The sequence below is a fragment of the Cervus elaphus genome, chromosome X (assembly GCF_910594005.1).
Source record: "Cervus elaphus chromosome X, mCerEla1.1, whole genome shotgun sequence".
Lineage (NCBI taxonomy): Eukaryota > Metazoa > Chordata > Mammalia > Artiodactyla > Cervidae > Cervus > Cervus elaphus.
This window is the reverse complement of record NC_057848.1, coordinates 161,523,170-161,546,081: the sequence shown is the minus strand read 5'-3', so window position 1 is coordinate 161,546,081 and position 22,912 is coordinate 161,523,170. Positions and strand designations below refer to the sequence as shown.

The 22,912-nt window shown below is 39.5% G+C and overlaps 1 pseudogene; it reads right to left on the bottom strand.

The window, feature by feature from the left end:
* Positions 1 to 9,750: 9,750 nt before the first annotated feature.
* LOC122689585 lies at positions 9,751 to 11,225 on the bottom strand (annotated as a pseudogene).
* Between the last annotated feature and the right edge of the window lie 11,687 nt (positions 11,226 to 22,912).

Below are 22,912 nucleotides of genomic sequence, written 5' to 3'. Positions count from 1 at the left end.
TTTTCGATTATCCCGCAGATGTTAGCAATTTGATCTCTGGTTCCTCTGCCTTTTCTAAAACCAGCTGGAACATCTGGAAGTTCATGGTTCATGTATTGCTGAAGCCTGGCTTGGAGAATTTTGAGCATTAATTTACGAGCATGTGAGATGAATGCAATTGTGCAGTAGTTTGAGCATTCTTTGGCATTGCCTTTCTTTGGGATTGGAATGAAAACTGACGTTTTCTAGTCCTGTGGCCACTGCTGAGTTTTCCAAATTTGTGGGCCTATTGAATACAGGACTTTAACAGAATCATCTTTTAGGATTTGAAATAGCTCAACTGGAACTCCATCATGTCCACTAGCTTTGTTTGTAGTGATGCTTCCTAAGTCCCACTTGACTTCACATTCCAGGATGTCTGGCTCTAGGCGAGTGATCACACCATCATGGTTATCTGGGTCATGAAGATCTTTTTTGTACAGTTCTTCTGTGCATTCTTGCCACCTCTTTTTGATACCTTCTGCTTCTGTTAGGTCCATACAATTTCTGTCTTTTATTGAGCCCATGTTTGCATGAAATGTTCCCTTGGTATCTCTAATTTTCTTGAAGAGATCTCTAGTCTTTTCCATTCTATTGTTTTCCTCTATTTCTTTGCACTGATCACTGTGGAAGGCTTTCTTATCTCTCCTTGCTATTCTTTGGAACTCTGCATTTAAATGGGTATATCTTTCCTTTTCTCCTTTGCTTTTCACTTCTCTTCTTTTCACAGCTATTTGTAAGGCCTCCTGAGACAGCCATTTTGCTTTTCTGCATTTCTTTTTTTGGGGGATGGTCTTGATCCCTGCCTCCTGTACAATGTCATGAACCTCCGTTCATAGTTCATCAGGCACTCTATCATATCTAGTCCCTTAAATCTATTTGTCACTCCCACTGTAAAATCATAAGGGATTTGATTTAGGTCATACCTGAATGGTCTAGTGGTTTTCCCTACTTTCTTCAATTTAAGTCTGAATTTGGCAATAAGGAATTCATGATCTGAGCCACAGTCAGCTCCCAGTCTTGTTTTTGCTGACTGTATAGAGCTTCTCCATCTTTGGCTGCAAAGAATATAATCAATCTGATTTTGGTGTTGGCCATCTGGTGATGTCCACGTGTAGAGTCTTCTCTTATGTTGTTGCAAGAGGGTGTTTAAAGGTAGGATGACTTTTTATCTAAGTGAGAATACAAACCCAGTTCTTCAATTAAAAAAAAATTATGTTTAAGTTTTCCACATAGTCATTTGAAAGCAAGATCATAGGGTCTGTTTCTTTCAAAAACAGAATCACAATCCTATCAGATGCCCGTTGGAAAGCTTATTTTTGTACTGACATGAAGCTTTGGCCAAAATCATGGTTGGGAAGGGTTATACTTGCAAGAGATGATCTATGTTTTCCACCAGTAATTCTAGGATCTCTTGCTTCTAGCCATGTGTTAAGTGTTCCATCCACTGAAAGCAATGAATTCAATAATATTATCTTGCCTGCTGTAGAATCCTTCCTTCAGGACACCCAGTCCCACCTGAAAGGTAAGAACAGTCCCCTTGCAACCATATTCTCTGATATGGCCTTGGCTTCCTGTGCAGTTGACTGGTCCAGACTTGACTGTCTGACTAAACAAAATAGAGAATGTTCTCTGAAAATTTGGAACTTGGATTGAGATTCCAGTTTCCACCAGAACATCTTATTTAAAAGGAGACAATATAAATCCACGATTGGTGGGGTGCACATGGATTAAAAAACAGAGGATCCCAAGAAGAGGAGAGAGATACAGAAACTGAGAAAAAGAGAAAGAAATGAGGAAGACTTGCAGAATGGATAGAGATGAAAAAGGCATAGAATGTAGATGATGTCTTTAGATTTCTTTCTAATCTATTGCCAAGGCCTTTGCTGCTGCTGCTGCTGCTAAGTCACTTCAGTCGTGTCTGACTCTGTGCGACCCCATAGACGGCAGCCCACCAGGCTCCCCCATCCCTGGGATTCTCCAGGCAAGAACACTGGAGTGGGTTGCCATTTCCTTCTCCAATGCATGAAAGTGAAAAGTGAAAGTGAAGTCGCTCAGTCGTGTCTGACTCTTAGTGACCCCATGGACTGCAGCCTTCCAGGCTCCTCCATCCATGGAATTTTCCAGGCAAGAGTACTGGAGTGGGGTGCCATTGCCTTCTCCGGCCAAGGCCTTTGAGACCCATGTTATTGTATCTTAATAATAAATGATGGCTTTTTAGTTTATACTAGTTTGGGTCCACTCGATTCCATTTTTGCTATATAGCCAAAGTTGTTGTAAGCAGGACTAGAGCCTTCTCTGAACTACTATCTCACGTTATCTCTCAGCTAGGACCAGAATTCTTACAGAAAAGATATCCACATTTTGTATAGAGATATGAAGCAGCCCCTGTTGTACTGCTAGTTGGATGAAAAATACTCACATTGACTTATATCTTATTTGTGCGAATCTGTCTGTCTGCATGTGAATGTGTTCTGTGTGTTTCTGTGTTACATTTTCTCCATGAAAGTGTTTATCTTCTTTCAGTTATCTGACAAAGGTTTATTGAGTACCTACTATGTGTTAAACATCATGATAAGAGCTGGTTTTTTAAAAAATGACAATTTCTTCTACTAGGGGTGGCAGTTTTATGATATGTAATGTTTCCCTAATTACCTTGCCTGTCAGGTAAAGTTACATGTCAGTTATGGTGACTATTTCATTTCATTATTTTATTCTTATTATAGTCTCACTTTCTTTATATGATTCCTGATCATAATTTAAATTCCTTTTGCCTAGCCTGGATTCAAGTGTCTATGCATTTTTATTTTAAGTTGACCCCAGTACTTTTTTGAGAACATGGGGCACAGATTATTTGGGATTCATACTAAGACATTTGGTTCCATTTAGGTTGGTCTTTGCAATAGAGACATGAACTCAGGAGTTAAGTCATAATATGGTCATGTTACACGGATGGGGGAGGAGAGAATATCAGTCAAGAGAGGGACAGATAGAGAGAGAGAAAACGTAAGAGTGAGAGAAGACAGAAGTAGGCATGCAGGAAAATAGACAAAGCGGAGGATGGAACACTAAACTGGGCTTTCAACATTCACATTCACTCTTTCAGTTATCCTCCAGAGATTTATTGGGTGCTTAGAGGGAAGTACGCCAAGTGCCAAATATCAGAGACAGAGTTTGTTCTCAGTTTTTACACCACGGAGGGATCATCATTTAAAAATCTTTAACTGAATCAGATTTAATATTGCTATATCCAGGAAGGTTTTTTGTTTGTTTGTTTCCAGACTAGTTTCCAGTGCATCTTCTGGCTTTACTTCTGATCTATGTTGCTGGATTGCACTTTTCACCTACTGGCCTAATGAATGCCTGGGTGGGCTCTCCTAACCTTAACTAAGCCCTCAATATTTACTGTACACCCCAAAGCCAGAGATAAGTCAGTATTAGGCCCACACCCGATGGTTTATCTCACTGAGGTCAATGGCGAGTCATGAGACAGGGATGAGCACTTGATATTGGCAGCTGGCAGTGCATGCAAGCTAGCAATTTAGAGTGAAAATCCAGCTGCCTGTCCCTCATGCTCGTTCACATCTTAACAGTGGAGGTTTACTGGCAAGGGAAGTGAGGCCTATGCAGAAAGAAAGATTAAATGATGGAAAATCACCCAATCTTCATTACTAAAATTAAAGCTATATTATTTCTCCCTACTATACACTCCAATATGCTGATCTGGAGAGATTTTCCTACATGCTGTGACTGTAAATGAATTACATGAGATCCACAAAAATAGTCTCATCATTTCAGACTCTGAAGAGTGATGACAATGTTTGGGCATAAAAATAACACACACACACACATGCACACCCTCTTAGTGGTGAATTTTTCTTCCAATTCAATGAAATTTGGCCCTATTTATAAGTCTGTGTTTTAGCCCCCTCTCATATCTAAGAATACACTGTAAATATTGCTTTGGAAAGATGAAAGGAAAAAAAGCAACTAAATGCTTCTTTTTTACAGAATTGAATACAAATAAAATGCTTATATATGCACACAATAGCAAGCTGGACTAACCATTTGGTTTAATTATATATTCCAGATTTTTTAAAATGTGTTTTAACGTTCAATTAGTATTCTAGAATCTGAGAGTATACTTTCTGTGATAGTGAATGGAAGGAATTCAGGAATCTAAAGAAGACTTTCTTGATGTCTCATATCTAATCACAGAGAACACATAATGCTCAGTGAACACAATTATAAACTAATTTAGATAAAGACTGTCCAGGGAATTATTTATTGAAATTCAGTGTGCCTGGTTACAGTGGACAATACCGATTGGAAGTAGATGTATGTATAGTATGCATAATGAATTAGGTGAGATATTCCATTTACAGGCAACATTATCACACTATTTCTTTTATCCCCAGAAATGTTTTAATCTATTTACAAGATTATTCAGAACCATGTTCTGTAAATTCTAATACTCAGGCAGAGGGGGCAGTGGTGGAGGAGTAAAGAAACTTTCATCTAAGCAAAAATCCTCTCACCCAGTTTTGCTCAGCTCCAGTTATAGGGTAATTAGTAAAATTTTCTTCTAAATGCTTTTATAAGATCTCAGAGAGATGACAGAGATTAAGCATGTAGAAGTCATTAATGGATGATAGAAGAACTGACTGGATAATTTCTATATTATAAATATTATATTCATAAGCAAAATACATAGAACATCTCACCTCAGTGTCCTAAAATTAAGATTCTAAAATCTGGCAGAGGAACCAGAGATCAAATTGCCAACATCCGCTGGATCATAGAAAAAGCAAGAAAATTCCAGAAAAACATCTACTTCTGCTTCATTGACTATGCTAAAGCCTTTGACTGTGTGGATTACAACAAACTGTGGAAAATTCTTCAAGAGATGGGAACACCAGACCACCTTACCTGCCTCCTGTGAATCTGTATGCAGGTCAAGAAGCAACAGTTAGAACCGGACATGGAACAACGAACTGGTTTCAAACTGAGAAAGGAGTATGTTAAGGATGTATATTGTCACCCTGCTTATTTAGCTTATATGCAGAGTACATCATGTGAGATGTCAGACTGGATGAGGCACAAGCTGGTATCAAGATTACCAGGAGAAATATCAATAACCTCGGATACGTCGATGACACCACCCTTATGGTAGAAAGTGAAGAGGAATTAAAGAGCATTTGATGAAGGTGAAAGAGGAGAGTGAAAAAGCTGGCATAAAACTCAACATTCAAAAAATGAAGATCATGGCATCCAGTCCCATCACTTCATGGCAAATAGATGGGGAAACAATGGAAACAGTGACAGACTTTATTTTGGGGGACTCCAAAAGCACTGCAGATGGTGACTGCAGCCATGAAATTAAAAGATGCTTGCTTCTTGGAAGAAAAGCTATGACCAACCTAGACAGCTTATTAAAAAGCAGAGACATCACTTTGCCGACAAAAGTCCATCTAGACAAAGCTATGGTTTTTCCAGTAGTCATGTATGGATGTGAGAGTTGGACTATAAAGAAAACAGTGCCGAAGAGTTGATGCTTTTGAACTGTGGTGTTGGAGGAGACTCTTGAGAGTCCCTTGGACTGCAAGGAGATCCAACCAGTCCATCCGAAAGGAAATCAACCCTGAATATTCATTGGAAGGACTGATGCTGAAGCTGAAACTCCAATACTTTGGCCATCTGATGCAAAGAACTGACTCATTGAAAAGGACCCTGATGCTGGGAAAGATTGAAGCCAGGAGGAGAAGGGGACAACAGAGGATGAGATGGTTGGATGGCATCATTGACTCAAAGGACATGAGTTTGAACAAGGTCTGGGAGTTGGTGATGGACAGGGAAGCCTGGCGTGCTGCAGTCCATGGGGTTGCAAAGAGTTGGACATGACTGAGGTCCATGTGATCGGTTTGATTAGTTTTCTCTAACTCTGGTTTTCATTCTGTCTGCCCTCTGATAGAGAAGGATAAGAGGCTTATGTAAGCTTCCTGATGGGAGAGACCTACTGTAGGGGAAACTGGGTCTTGTTCTGATGGGTGGGGCCATGCTCCGTAAATCTTTAATCCAATTTTCTGTTGCTCTCTGGTGGCTCAGAGGGTAAGTCTATCTACAATGTAGGAGACCCGGGTTCAATCCCTGGGTTGGGAAGATCTCCTGGAGAAGGAAATGGCAACCCACTCCAGTATTCTTGCCTGGAAAATCCCATGGATGGAGGAACCTGGTAGGCTACAGTCCATGGGGTTGCAAAGAGTCAGACACGACTGAGTGACTTCACTTTCTGTTGATGGATAGGGCTGTGTTCCCTCCCTGTTGTTGGACCTGAGACCAAACTATGGTGGAGGTAATAAAGAAAATGGTGACCTCCTTCAAAAGGTGTGTCTGAACTGACTGAAAATTGAGCCTGCCATCAGCAGAGAGATTTTTATCATCATCATCATCACTATCATCATTATCATCTTCATTGTCGTTATCATGGAGTATTTTTTTTATGTGCCAGGCATAAAGTTAAGCATTTTACTCTCAGTAGCTCATTTAATACTTACAAAGACCCTATAAGGTAGATACCATTATTCTCCTTTCACAAGGGACCAAACCAAGTCTTAGAGCAGCTAAATATATACCACTAAACTCCAAATTGTGCTATTTATCCAGTTATCTGCCACTATGGACCCAGCAACCTTCAGTGTTTTTAATGTGGCATTCTTCATAGGATAACACATCTAAGGTTTGAAGCATGCAAGAAGAATTTGTAGGCTGAAGGGTAACCCTCTTCCAACACAGAACATGAAAGAGATATCCAAATGTGATTTAAGATCCTTTTACCATTACTTGACTAGTCAAGAAGCAACTATTTTTACCTTATCATGACTCCTGCTTTCCAAATTTGTAAAAGTGGTGCACAGACAGACCAGGGAACAAAATAAAAAGTTCTCTCTTTTCACCCACCCTTTGTTACTACATTAAGTGGTAAAGTTGATTTTCCCACTTTGACATCAAAATGGCAAAACAACACAGAGGTTGTGATGCAGATTCTGAGACAGAACTTCTTCAGTTCTTCTAGATCCTGGCTGTACCACTTGCTACCTGTATGCCTTGGGAAGTCACTTAACCTGACTGTACCTTTTCCCTAACTGCAAAACGGTGATACGAATAATATCCTACTTCATAGGGTTGTAGTAAAGATTAAATGAGATGATACATGGAACACATATGCAATAAATCTGAATGTGTATTATTATCTGATTAATAGCATTCATCTCTTATTCACTAAGAAACTGTCCCCTGGAAGTGATCATTGGGCCTTTGCTGTCTTTAAAACCACTGGCTTCCAACTCTATCTCCCCATGATAATAAACTTCTTAATGGTGGAGGTCATTTTCTATCTTTTTATACCTCCTAATCCCTGGCACAATTGCCTTTTAATGTAAAAGAACTCCATAATGTCTTATTCCATTAAGAAGGAACCAGTGACAGGGAAGACCTTATATTTTGTACCCTGATTATCTTTATACTAGTTTTACAAGTTTCAAAGGCTAGAGTCATGACAATATAAACATAACTGTTGCACTTGACTGCTGATGCAAGTTGAAAAGGATCTTCAAATCACTTTAAAGCATCTCTTATATACTTGGCGTTACCTTGAAGGAAAGGTTTTGTTTCAATCTAGTCAATGTTTTGGAGAAGGCAATGGCAACCCACTCCAGTACTCTTGCCTGGGAAATCCCATGGGCGGAGAAGCCTGGTAGGCTACAGTCCATGGGGTCGCTAAGAGTCGGACACAACTGAGCGACTTCACTTTCACTTTTCACTTTCATGCACTAGAGAAGGAAATGGCAACCCACTCCAGTATTCTTGCCTGGAGAATCCCAGGGACGGGAGCCTGGTGGGCTGGCGTTTATGGGGTCACACAGAGTCGGACACGACTGACGTGACTTAGCAGCAGCAGCAGCAGCAGTGAATGTTTACTGCTGATTAACATCCTGCATTTTTTATAATGTCTTTTTTTTTCCAATCTGGATACATTTTATTTCTTTTTTTTCTTCTTTTTTTTTTTCATTTATTTTTATCAGTTGGAGGCTAATTACTTTACATTATTGTAGTGGTTTGTGTCATACATCGACATGAATCAGCCATGGATTTACATGTATTCCCCATCCCGATCCCCTTCCCACCTCCCTCTCCGCCCGATTCCTCTGGGTCTTAAAAATAACACCCAAATTAAGAACACAATGTTGCTGACCTTATATTAGCGATTAACCCAACTGAATGGAGAGTAGAATTGGGCATAATTATATGAGTCTTTAGGGATATGAGTGATGACAGGTACAGGACGCATGAGAGTGACTTGGAGGAATGTAGTTCTTGACCAAGTCTTTTGCTTAGACATCTATTATAAACCCAAGAAAGGAGAAAGCACGGTTTCTGTAGAAACAACACATTAATTTGGTGTTCATAATGTTAACTGAAAACAAATGCCTGGTCCTGGCTTTGCAGACTGAGGTGTGTGGGGAGATACTGTGTCATGTTGGTGACGGGTCTGTCATCTCTGACAGTCACCTAGTCAATGAGGTCATATCAAAACATCCATCTTAAAGGGCTGATACAATCGGAAAAACATTTAGAAAGCCTTTCACTGGTCAGCAGCAGAAAATAGTGGTCAACTTGGTAAATACCTAAGCTTTCTTCCAAGGGGCTCACATGTTCTATTTATATCCAGATAACACAGAAATCTCAAAAGCTCTCTACTGTAAACATTCATCCTCAGGCACATGCTAAAATAGCACTTGGGTTTTTTTTTTTTTTTTTAAAACGTCCTATTGGAAGCCACATTATTATAGCGACTCTTGTTTACTCTGATTATTTCCTAAGATGGGCACCATTGTCCGTGCCCATCAAATGCCTAAGAATCAAGGCTTACAGACATCACTCTTCCACTACCACTCCATTATCAGGCATGCATTACACAGGGTTACCACTTAAGTGTGAGGGTATCTCTACCTTTAATGAACTAGGATGTCCTTTATGTCTATGTCCCATGAGGGAGAGAGAGGGCCTATTTGTTAAACACATATATGCACACACATATCTATATGTGTGTGTGTATGTGTATATATATATATATGAAAGTGAAGTTGCTCAGTCATGTCCACTCTTTGCCACTCTATGGACTGTAGCCCTCCAGGCTCCTCTGTCCATGGGGTTTTCCAGGCAAGAATACTGGAGAGGGTTGCCATTTTCTTCTCCCGGGGATCTTCCCAACTCAAGGATAAAACTCTAGTCTCCCGCATTGCAGGCAGACTCTTTACTATCTGAGTCTCCATGTATATATATATAAATACATGTCCCAAATCTGTACTGGGCACTCTGTGTGTGTGTGCAGCTTATGTATATTCCATATATGTGATATATACAGTATATATGTATGTATATATATATATAGTATATCTTTACAATTGCTCAGCCAAAAATATTAATGTATCATTTAAAAAAAAACTGAAGTAGAGTTAATTTACACTGTGGTGTTAGTTTCAAGTATACAGCAAAGTGATTCAGTTATACATACATACATATATATATACATATATATATATATTCTCTTTCAGATTCTTTTTCATTAAAGTTATTATAAGATATTTTTTCCTACTGCCTCTTTGATCAGGTCTTTATTCAAAATCAGCTGTCTAAAATGATTTGACCTTTACAGGATAAACAAATTGAAGTTTATGCAGTAGCCTTCTTTTCCTCTATGGTGGGTTTCTTTCCTGTGGGCTTCTTTTTAGCTGCTGGTTTCTTGGTCCTTAAGAGTTCTTTGGCCCAGAGGTTAAAGCATCTGCCTGCAATGCAGGAGACCCGGGTTCAGTCCCTGGGTCGGGAAGATTCCCTGGAGAAGGAAAGGGCAACACACTCCAGTATTCTTGCCTGGAGAATCCCATGGATGGAGGAGCCTGGTAGGTCGCAGTCCACGGGGTTGCAGAGTTGGACACGACTGAGCGATTTCACTTCACTTTCTTGGTCCTTGCAGCTTTTTTACCCACCAAAGTCTTCTTCACCTCCTTAACACCAACAGCCTTCTTTCCTGTGTTTCCCACTACAGGCTTCTTGCCTCCAACACTCTTCTCATCTGATTTGGCTCCTACTGCTGCTGCTGTCCTATTCATCCAAATTTTGTGGTTCTTGGCCTGGTGAAGAATGGTGTTCCAGTGCATGACTTTTGCCTGTGGGGTTGGCTTCAACATGATTGTCAGGTTTTTCAGTGGGTTATTGTTTAGGACTCTTTGATGAATCTTATTGCATGGTGTTCAGAGGGCTCTTTAGATCTCTGGCTTTTCAAGATCCTGCTAAGGTCTGTATTGAGCATCTTGTGCGTGGGGGAGGTTGTAGTGACTCTTGAGGGAGGCTGCTTTATGTCAAGTGCCATACAGCTCATCTGACTTGCAGAAAGCATTTCCCATCCAAATGCAGATACATCCCACATGACTACCAGGAGCAAGTTTCAAAATGTTCAGTTTGCTCACATTAAGCAGAGTAATTCCAGGGATGTTTCTGAAGGCCTTGATGATATCACCGTTCTCATTATTGGTGATGGAGGGTCCCATGTGCTGGATACGGTGATGGTTTTTCATCTAACCTTTGGCAGCTCTCATTCTCTGAGAGGCATAGACCTTTTTTTATATCATTTCAGACCTTAAGTATCTTGAGACACAAAACAGCCTCCATGGTCTTCTTGTAGCCTTCAACCACCAAAGAAAGTTCAGGAGCTTCCTCTAGATGATAACCTTTAGCCACGACCAGCATTGATAAGGCAATTGCAGCCAGTGCAGAGCAGGTGGCATATCACTTCTGTGTTGTATTCACTCTGAGGTGCCAACATCACCAGGTCTTGGTTGGCACAAACATGCTGCCCCCACAACACCCATTTCCAAAAGCACCCTGGCCAGAACGGTGAGTCTCACTACTTTGAACCCTGGGAATCTGAGCCACAGATCTGCCAGTACCCCAAGAGTCAGCACTGATTTGATGACCTGATAATTCACAGACAGCATAGGGCCGTCTGTTGTTTTTGCACAAGTTGGTGTGGACAAAGTTAACAATATCTGGTTGAATGGGAGTCTTGAACACAGCAGGCAAAAGGCATTTTTGCTAGATGACTCCCCCTTTTCGGAGCATACCGATATCCGTGGATGGGTACCCGCCATGGTGAGGAGAGGAGAAGGCCACACTCCACTCAATCTGGTGGCTCCCACAGGAAAAGCAGGTTATTATAACATATTGAGTACAGTCCCAGGTGCTAAAACACTAGGTCCTTGTTGTTTCTCTATTTTATATGTAGTGGTGTGTATCTGTTACCCCCAAACTCCATATTGATCCCTCCTCCTCTTCCCCTTTGGTAACCATAAGTTTGGTTTTGAAGCCTATAAGTCTGTTACTCTTTTGTACATAAGTTCATTTGTATCATTTTCTTAGATTCCACATATAAGTGATATATGATATTTATCTTTGCCTTTATATTTATCTTACTTCCCTTAGTATAATAATCTCTAGGTCCATCCACGTTGTTGCAAATGGCATTATTTCATTCTTTTTTTTTTTGTTTACTAATGCATCATTCTTGATAACTCTCTTCTTCTTTTGATGCCTCTCCTATCTTATACCTCACAATGGATTCATCAGAAAGTATGATCAGCCTGGTCTTCATAATATACCTGGAATCTGACCACATGTCACTACATTTACTGCCTCCACTCTGGTCTTATCTGCTGTCTTCTCTCACCTGGATTGTCTTTCTGCTTCCACTCTTGCCTCACAAAGTTCTATTCTCAATTAAGCTCCAGAGTGATACTTTGAAGACATAAGCTACGTCATGTCACTTGAAAATCTTCTAGTGGCTTCCATCTCACCCCAAAATCGGTCCCAGCCAGTACTTCTATGATTTCATCTGCTGCTCTTCTTTATGCCTCACTGGAAAGAATGTGAAGCACTCTGCTTTGAATTTTAAAAGTAAATGGAAGTATAGATTGGTTGTTATTTTCTGTCTGGTTCCTTTATTTCAGCATTGTAGTAACTAAGAGATGGCCATATTGTCTCAGGATCAGACAAACAGACCAGTGGAACAGAAGGTAGTGTCTGGAATTGTACCCACATACACAAAGGAGAGATGAAAAGATACATGGGAAGATGAAGGGAGATGAAAGCTACATGAAAAGAGAGGGCCTAGAATCAGCCCACTTAAACAAGAGTTGGCATGAAAGATAAGTGATTAAATAATCCACCTATTCAATAACTAATAGTAGAATAGCTATCCCTATGGAAAGAAATGAATTTGTATCCCCATTTTATATCATAAATAAAATCAGATAGATCAAAGACATAAAGGCAAACAGAAAACTAAAACAAAGAAAATATAAGAGAAAGATGTTACCACCTCGGCAGTGGGGAGGATATTTTAACAATAACAAATGCACAAGCAAAGGAAATATAGGCTCAATTTAACCACATTGAAATTAAGAATTCCAGTTTAGTAAATAGACCATAAAATAAAGACAATTCATAAATAGGGAGAAGATATTTGCAGTATATATGAATGGCAAATGATTAATATCTAGAATGCACAGAAATTTTGGTAAAAACATACCAAAAAACTAAGGGAACAATGAACAGAAAATTTAGGATAATAGTTAGCTCTGGAGGTGTGATGGGATACAAAGGAATTGGGCAGGGGAACTTGGGGAACTTCAGAGGTTTGGGTAATATTCTCTTTCTTAGGAAGGTTTGGAGGGTATGTGAATTATTTCAATATTATTTAAACTGTATATATTATATATTCTTTTATGTCTATGACATATTTCATAAAAATATAGCACCCAGGCATAAAAGAGTTCTTCTATAACTGTGTGTTACAATATGGTCTTCTCTAGACACATTTGGCTATTTAAAATCAAATTACTTCAAATGAAATAAGATTAAACATTTCATGCCTCAGCCATACTGCCACATTTCAAATGCTTAATAATCACACATGGCTGCTAGCTACATTATTGGAAAGTATAGAATACTGGGCAACACTGTTCTAGAACATTCTTGTCTCCTTAGAGTTAGACACTGCTTTTATCCATTTTGACTTCCCTGGTGGTTCAGATGGTAAAGCGTCTGCCTACAATGCGGGAGACCCAGGTTCGATCCCCGGGTGGGGAAGATCTTCTGGAGAAGGAAATGGCAACCCACTCCAGTACGCTTGCCTGGAAAATCCCATGGAAGAAGCCTGGTAGGCTATAGTCCATGGGGTCGCAAAGAGTTGGACACGACTGAGCAACTTTACTTACTTACTTACTTTATCCATTTTAATAAAAAGAGGCAATTCATTGCTTTTCTGTAAAAAATGAAAAGGTCTCCATAATTCTTTCAGTAACAGCAGTAGGAGAGGAAGCAAAGATTTACTTCCTATGGATTTTGTTTCTCCTCTTGATTGAAGGAGATTCCATGAACAAATTTGTCAGACTTCATACTTCAGTTCACTTAACTCATCAAATGCCAGCATGAGCCTGATTATTTCTTCTGCTTCAGGAAGTCAAAGACTGTTTCCATGCAGTTTCTTGTGCCATTAGGGTTGTGAACAGAATTTCATCTGCCAAAAAATTTCATTGTGTGATTTCCAAAGTTAGGTATCCTCTAGAGTGGAGTTCATAAGAGGACAGTGGTCTTCTAGAATGAGAAAGGAGATCTCTTCTTCCTGTCTACTCTGTAGGTCTTCTCCAAAGCATGTGTTGCTAATCTGAGTGGCTGATACTTCAGTGTGCGTTTCACCCTGTGTGTTAGAGGGTCAAATATACAGGTGTACTTCTCTGTCTTGCCTCCATGGAGGAGAATCTGGCCTTGGGCTCTGGCTTCCTTTCCTTTTTTTTTTTTTTTTTTTTGTATCTCACATACAGTTGGATATTCTAAACCCTGGCCTTACATTCCTAATACAGTTTCCATAAGGGTGGTAAAATTTAAAAGTGGGCTTTGCGATTAGAGTAAGGTTGAGCTCTCAAGCCCCAGCCTGGGTCTAAGACATGGATTTTTGTCTAGTTGCCTAGAAAGCTCTGCACTGAAGTTTCAGGCACAGGCTCACTGCAAAGATATAGAGCCTTTCTGCCCTTGCCATTGTCCACTGTGGGCAGAGTGACCTTAAGGACTTCAAGGAGAAGAGAATGGATGGACCAAGATAAGATTCAGGTGATACTTTATCCTTAGCTCAAGATTCCATTTAATGGCACTTGAAGCCCCATCTTCATCCCCAGAGATCCCAGATGGGGATTCATGATTAAGAGTTGAATGAGGAGGTAGAGAAGTAGGAGTCATGAGCCTGCTCTTAGCTGTCACACTGCTCTGTGAGGAGCCGCCATTCCTCTTTAAGTAGGTGTCTCTCTCATCTCATAGGTAATCGTCATTCCATCAACACTAGAGGCAGTACAGTAGGAGGCATCAAGTTACCCTCTATCCTTGATCAGGACACTTGGGACATTCCTATACATCCTGGAAGTTACATCTCAAAGCCATGAATGTTTGCATGCTCTGTAATCCTGAATCTCTGAAGATAAAACCATTTTAAAAACCATTTTAATAGCTAAAATCTACTTCTAAAGAAGACTTATTTTTATCTGATTTCTCTACTAATATAGTTTGATTACCTCAAAGCAACAAGTACCCGTAAATTCATCACAGATGCTCAGGGTAGTAACAAGAATTATCACAAAATAATTTCCCATTTACCAATCGAAGTAATTCTAATTTCAGAATCAATAGAAATCTGCTCCTTTCTGTTTTATAAGTCCAGGTTTGTTTTCCCCCCATCATTTATTTTTTGTATTTATTCATTCATTTGTTTGTTTAATAGTATTTGTTGTCTAAGTCATTGCTTTCAAATCTGTGCACTGTGGACACTCAGGAAATTTGACTGCTATGTGAAAGGACCTTTAATCCCTCTTCTCACCAAGTATTGACTGCATAATGAATAAAAATAAATGTTCCAATATATTGACTACTACTTTCAAAGGTTTTCAGACCTTGTTACTGATCAAATAAGAAGCATTTAAGATTGTTTTTGAAATGATAGCCACTTCTTTTCCTAGTACAAGCATTTGCTCAATAAACTAATACTAGAAACATAGGTAAAATTATATGATGACTTGGAAATTTTCCTGATGGTATAAAGGATTCATAAGAATTAGCAAACTCTGGTCAAAGACATGCAAATCTGGCTCCTCCCCCATCTTGAATTAACTGTCTGCAAATGGGCTTTCCCAATCCTTGATCAACAGAAGCCATTTCTGATCCCTGACGAAGTTACAATATTGTTGGAGCAGAATCTGAGACAGATGTCTGTAATGTTAAAGGAAAATGAGCAAAAGCCTCTTACAACCAAAGAAAAAACCCCTTTGCTGATATAAAGTGATTGTTTCCGTCCTCTTTCGGAAAAATCCTTTAACACCACAATTTCTTTCCAAATAGAAGGGAAGAATAGCACCTAGAGGGAACACGATGAGAAATAAAGGGACCCCAGAACCTGACCATTGAGTCTCTCCCCCAAGCATGCCCTTGTCCTGTTTTGGACTTCCCTAGGTATTCCTGGATGGAGGCAGTGCCCAGTTAATGTGTTAGCCAGCACCCTCACTTTTCAGATAATCTGCCTCATTCTCAGGCTACTCATCTGCCTGAGATTCAAGGTGTAGGAAGATGAGTAGTCAGTTATGATTCCTTCAGAGGCAGCAATGTGCCAAACGGCTCTGTGGTTCTGGTTAAACAGTCACTATCTTCAGTAAGCTGCAGTTGAAGTCCAGGGGGGCAGAGTAAGCACTAAAACCACTGGTGAACCTGAGCTCCAGTCCCACGCTCAAGCGAGAAGATGCCATGATTAAATCACTTCTATTGGATTTTTTCATAGGGACATTAACTGGAAAAATAGCTACAAGAATTATATGATATGTATCTTTTGCTTGAAGTTCAAATAGCAGGAACAGATAATTCTCCAAAAAATAAATCCCTTCTGGATAATAACTTAGCTCGTGTCCACCCTTTACCCCTCGGATTTCACTTCATCAGCTTGAAAAAGGCGTGTTTTTTGTGTTAACTGGAAGGGGGAGGGTGAATCTTCATGGCTGGATGAAACAGAAACAATGAAAGTGCCCCTGATGCTGACTCAGTACTAACAGCTTCCTGTGGAAGAAAACATAACTTGATAAGGAGTGGGGAGATTGCAGAGGAGTCGACGAAGAATACAGAGGGAAAGAAGAAAACTTCTCTGCCTTCTATTGCCTACATGGGTTTGGTGGACATTTTATAAGGCTAGCTTATCATACTTCCAAATTGGTAGCATACTTCCAAATTGGTAGCATGCTTCCAAACTGGTATAATGATGGCTGGCTTCAGCATGAAGCACACATTCCACACATAATAAGCACCCAATAAATATTTATTAACAGCATCTGACCAATTCGAGACCAATTTAGAAGACTGCTTCTGTCTCTTTTTTTTTTTTCGCCAGCTTCCCATGCCATCTCTACTTGATTTCAGCTCTCAGAATTCTTTTAACAAGGCTCAAGATTGAGAAGATAGTTTGAATTACTTTAAAACTTGCTCACTTTGCCCTGGTCTTATGCTCAGAAAATAATTTCTTTTCTGAGGGAAGTACACCACCAATAGCTTTGCTTGTTTTTCCTGTTTTCTGAATATTATTTTTTAAAACATGAATTATAAGGAAAATAAGAAACTGTCTCTGTTTTAAAATTACTTTATGGTGGGCATTTACTCTAAAACAGCTCAAAAATAAGTTTTTTTTTTACCTACATTGCACAGTAATATTTTGCCACCTATAATTGTAAAAGGAGTGCCACACACTCTCCTGTAAGCTGACAGTTTTGCTAATTGCTATTACTGAAGTCATTTTAGTTCCTTTTTTTTAGGTTTAGGGAAGTCTGGTCCTAAAAGAGTAACAAACCAACACTCAGAAATTTGAAAATGTTGGGAGAGGCATCTCATTTCCTCTTACCAACTTTTAAATTCAGCTTTGTGATAAGTATAAGTGAATAAGCAGTGATTCTTGAACTTTATAATGCATAAAAGTACCATGGAAAGCTTGTTCAAATCCAGATTCCTGTGCCCACCATCAGAGATCTTATTCAGCAGCGGTTGCCTGGACACTGGGGTTTCTAACAGGCTCCCAGATGATGCTGACACTGCTGGTCTGCAGACCACACTTTGAGTAGCATTATCCTCATGGCCTGGATGAGCACATACAGCCGTTTGAAACACTCGACATCCTGCTAGAGGATTATGTGTGGGTTCAAGTAATCCTTCCTAATAAACTAGAATGGATATCAATATTTGGACATCTTAAGTCTTAAGCTTTGGCTATACCAGAAACAGTATGTTTTGAGACCAGCTCCAGGTTGACAAATGTGTTGTCACCATCATGACCCGTGCCTACCAATTCTGTTGTTAAGGCAGCCTAACTAAGAAGCAAGGGAAAGCCTGCTTCCCTACCTTGAGAACTACTGAGTCAAACCAAATATGAGATCATTACAATAGAACTGTGGAAAAGGGAGAAAGCACCTGAGCAGATCCAGTTACTTTCTATGATAGCAGTTTAAAACACCATAAGCCAAGAGGAATGGGTGAACTTGCTTCTGTGGGAAGCAAAATGGGGGTGATAATCAGAAAAGTGTGGGGTACATTTAAAATTAACTCACACCAGTTCTTTTGTCCACTTGAATTTTATAGGAACTTATCATATAGAACGGCAGGCTCTCAACAAACTGGCAGACATGATTCAAAGGATAATAGGTGTCCTTGAGTGTCGTTGAGATGTATTTATATCATCTGGAGTCCTCGTGCTGTTAATGGTCCATTTATTTGCTGTGCTGGCTGTGAGACCAACAAAAGCACATTCTCCGAGGCATATAATAAATTAAATTCAAAAGATATTGAGGACTTCTGATCTGGTTGAAGTGAAGGAAGCACAATTCACCCTATCCTCCCATGAATTACAACTAAAAATACAGAAAGTAACTCTCTGAGAATTGCAAGTAAACACACAGAAGTATGGTCAACAACATTAATCATTAAGGAAATGTAAACGAAAACCACAATAAGCAATCATTACACAAGTATCAGAATGGCTTATAAAATAACCTGACAATACCAAGTGCCAATGAGAATGCAGAGCAACACGAACTCTAATATATTCCTTATGGGAACTCAAAATGGGACAGTCATTCCAGAAAACAAATTTGCTGTTTCTTATAAAGGCCAACAAAATACCAAATAAACCATTCCTAAGTGATTATCCTAGAGAAATGAAAGTTACATTCACACACAAACCTGTATGTGAATGTTTATAGAAGCCTTAAAAAGAAAAAAAATGTCTTTCAACAGATGGATGAACTAACAAATTGTGATCCAAATAACGGAATGCTACTCGGTAGTAATCCCAAAGGAAATCAGTCCTGAATATTCATTGGAAGGACTGATGCTGAAGCTGAAGCTCCAACACTTTGGCCACCTGATGTGAGGAACTGACTCATTGGAAAAGACCCTGATGCTGGGAAAGATTGAAGGCAGGAGAAGGGGACGAGAGAGGATAAGATGGTTGGAGGGCATCACTGACTTGATGGATGTGAGTTTGAGCAAGCTCTGGGAGTTGGTGATGGACAGGGAAGCCTGGCATGCTGCAGTCTATGGAGTCACAAGGAGTCAGACATGACTGAGCAACTGAACTGAACTGACTCGGTAATAAAAAGAACTGAATTCAGACTTTACAGCAAAGGACAGGGAAGCCTGGCATGCCGCAGTTCATGGGGTCACAAACAGTCAGACATGACTGAGTGACTGAACAACAATATAAACAACACAAATGAATCTCAAATACATTGCACTGAATAAACCAGTCTAAAAGGGGTTACATACTGCATATTTCCATTTATTAAAAAAAGCCCAAAAAAACAAAACTTTTAGAGTGATCAGTGGTTTGTCAGGAGAAAGTGTAGGTTAAGGGTTGACTATAAAGGAGCAGCATGATGGAATCTGGGGGGATTTTTTGCTGTTTAATCCTGATTGTAGTGGTTATAAGACTCTATTCATTTGTCAAGACTCACAGAACTTCATGCCAAAACAAAAGTGAATTTCACTGCATGTAAATTTAAAAATAAAAACAATTGTACTAATGCTGAACATATGCATATTCCAGGACCCAGCCGTTCTACTTTTTGGTTTATAGCCAACATTTGTTCACCCAAAGACATGAAAGTGTTTGTTGTAATACTATTCACAATAGTTCAAATCTTGAAAAGTGATACAAACAAATTTATTTACAAAAGAGAAATAGACTCACAAACATAGCAAACTTATGGTTAACAGAGGGGAAAGAGAGGGGAGGAGGGATAAACTAGGAGTTTGGGATTAACATATACCCACTGATATATATAAAATAGATAAACAACAAGGACCTACTCTATAGCACAGGGAACTATACTCAAAATCTTGTAATAACCTATGATGGAAAAGAATCTGAAAAAGTATAGATTTCTATGTATATATAACTGAGTCACTTTGTTGTATACCTGAAACTAACACAACATTGCAAACCAACTGTTTCAAATTAATTAATTAAAAAATAGCCAACAATGTAATGGATAAATAAAATGTGGTATATTAATCTAATGGGAATTAATGAATTGCAACTACACATAATAATGTGGTCTACTCTCACAAAAATAACGCTGAATTTTAAGAAGGCAAATATTAAAGTGTGCATACTAGATGATTTCATTTATATGAAATTGAAAAGCAGGCAAACACTAAGGTGTCAGAAGTTGTGGTAACGTTTACCCTTGGGGGGGCTCATTACTGAAAGGGGAAACGAGTCCTATTGGGGCGATGGTAATGCCCTATTTTCTTTTTGTTTTTGGTAATGCTTTATTCTTTATCTGGGTACTGTTGATATGGGTCTGTTCAGTTTGTAAAAATTCATCAAGCTGTGACCTTTTGATTAGTATACTTTATGTATGTTATACTTCAATATAATGGGAATATACATAGGGTGGGATGTATGGAGACAGTAACATGTAAACATATACATTACCATATGTAAAGTAGAGAGCCAATGGGAATTTGCCGTATGACTCAAGGGGCTAAAACCTGGGCTTAGTAACAACCTAGAGAGATGGGGAGGGAGATGGGAGGGGTGTTCAAGTGGGAGGGGACATAGGTAAACCTGTGGCTGATTCAATGCTGACATTTGATACAAATCAACACAATACTGTAAAGCAATTATCCTTTAATTAAAAAAAAAAAAAGAATATCGCTGGTGTTCTGAGGATGAGGGCCGCCGTAGCACCTGGCCTTTAATCAGTCCTCTGTATGATTTCTCTTTTCATCTCCCACGCTAGGTGCAGGGACTTGGTTTCCTGTGTCACTTCAGCTGGCTGCAATTTCAGTGGTGATTTCAGGACAAGTGATTAAATGAATGCCTTTCAGAGTCCTTGCTGGTGGATCAGATGTAGTCAAGGCAATCATGTGTCGCTGTACAATGCGTTCCCTAATGCCCAGAGAGAAGGCACAAATGGCCCAGGGGGAGGGCTTTCAGTGTGATGGTTTTTCTCCAGAACTGTGAGTTTTGAAGTTTTTCTCTTGTAGCAGGTAAACATCACTTAAAAATATTCTCTATAAGACAATCAAAACTTGTCCCCTTAAGAAAGGATCAAGACATGCTTCCTTTTTAAAAAATAGGTGGTTTCTTTGCCTTATTTCATAACCATGCTTTTTGCACTTGTGATTAACAAATGATCTCAGCATGGAGCGGAGGAACAGACACAGTGGTCGGAGTCTCTAAAATTGTAGAAAATTATAAGGCAGACTGGTGGATATTACAGGCTAGTGGACATGTTTTATTTTTTAACATGGTTTTAAACCTCCTCCAAAGGAATACATCTACAAGCGGATTTTGTTAGGTGATGTAGGGTCCAACTCTAGCCTCTGGAAAAGCTGCCATGATTGGTACAAGAGCTAGAAAAAAGGCAGAGAGAGAACTGATAACAAGCTTACTGAGCATTGAATACTTAAAAAATGCTTGACATGTGTGTTGTGTACCTATATAGATATCTGACCATATATGTCTGTTTCCAAGTCTGTATCTGTTATCCTTACACATATATACACATATAATGATACATATGTACACATATATTACATATATCCTTCTTTAATCTTGTCAACAATCTTTGAGTACATTATGATCTGTTTTAAACATGATAATCTGAGAGTGAGATGAAGTAATTTGCCTTAGGTATGCACAGAAAACAACAGAGAAAAGATTTGAAGCCAGTTCGTCTTGGTGCCTGGTGATACATCAGGGGCTTTATGACCCATGTGGGCCTGGGAAATGAAACAATCCATTTTACAAAGGAGCACTTGAGCTGGGGTTTTCAGGGTAATTTTGTTTCAGATCATTCAAGAGGACTATGAGAAAAGTTAAAAGGCTGAAGATTGTGAGCCTTGATGTTTGCAACTGTGAAGACTTCAGTATGTTTGGGGGGAGAAGAAATAAATCAACATGAGCAAAATGCAAGGTCTGCCTGTGGTAATGGTGATGGGAAAAACGAGATGCCCAGATTGCAGGGGGAGGAGAGCAGACTTGAACCCCAGCTAAGGCATATTGGCTCAGATGACCCCAAATTCCAGCCTGGCATTGAGAGAGGTGACTGAAACCCAAATGAAGCCATTTTATATTCTATTTGTAGTGCTATATACCTTTATCCTGAGTTTCTACTCTTTGAAGTGACAGACTTCTCTAAAATTAGCCAAATTAAATGTGAGTAAATCCCATATATGTGTATTGACCTCATACATCATAACTCAGGTAGTTTTTGAATACTTGGATTCATTTTCCCCTCAATAGTCAATGTATTTTTCACTACTCTTCATCCTTGAGATGTGTCCAGACAGTCATCTCAGCTAGAAGGCAAGCATAGAGGCTGATAATACTGTATTTGTCTTAGAATCTTGGAAATCAGTGATTGAACTGATCCTGCTTCCCAACATTATCTGCATGTCAGCACCAAATTATTATAAATCCAACATATTTCCCAAGTGCATTTAGTTTGAAGGATTCAAATTGTTTTCTGGATTCTTTATTAATCCTCACAATATGTACAGGAGGTACCTGCTCTCAAATGTCAGGCCCATTTTACAGATGGAGGATTTGAGCAGCTTAACCAAAGATGAGTCAGCTGCATCCTCAAAGGAGTGCGGATCTAGCCCAGCCATGACCCTGGACCCGTTCATTCCTGGCTGTTGCTCTATTATTGAACATGGCTTCTCTGGGTTTCACTCTGGTGCTGGTCTTTGGATGGTTACTAGGCAACTTGAGCTGTCACAGCCTGGCTGGTTCGAAATACCAGAGCATCAAAGTCCTATAAAAATGAGGCAAAATCTTCTCATTGTACACACATTAAATTTAGTTTAGCACAATGTCATTCCAGTGAGGATAGTCCAGGAAAAACGAAAAGCTTTAAGGAGCAACCAAACAGTGTGCATCTGATGGATTGGATTAATTTTAGGCTGATAATTATTACAGGTGTCAGCACACAGAAGAGATGAAAAGAAAGTATAGCTGCTTGCTGTAGAGAACATCGCGAGCCTAAGGCACTCAAATAAATACTTATACCACGTGGAAAGATGATGGAAAGGGGATGGTAAGGGGTCAAGATGGAAGACAGAAATCATCCAATAACCCAGGTGACTTGATCTTGCCTGCTCTGAGCTTGCCTGGTGATTTCAAAACAGCGTAGCAAAAAGACGAGTGAGAGAAGGAAAACAAGCTCTGTGCAGACGTGTAGATCCACATAGGCCT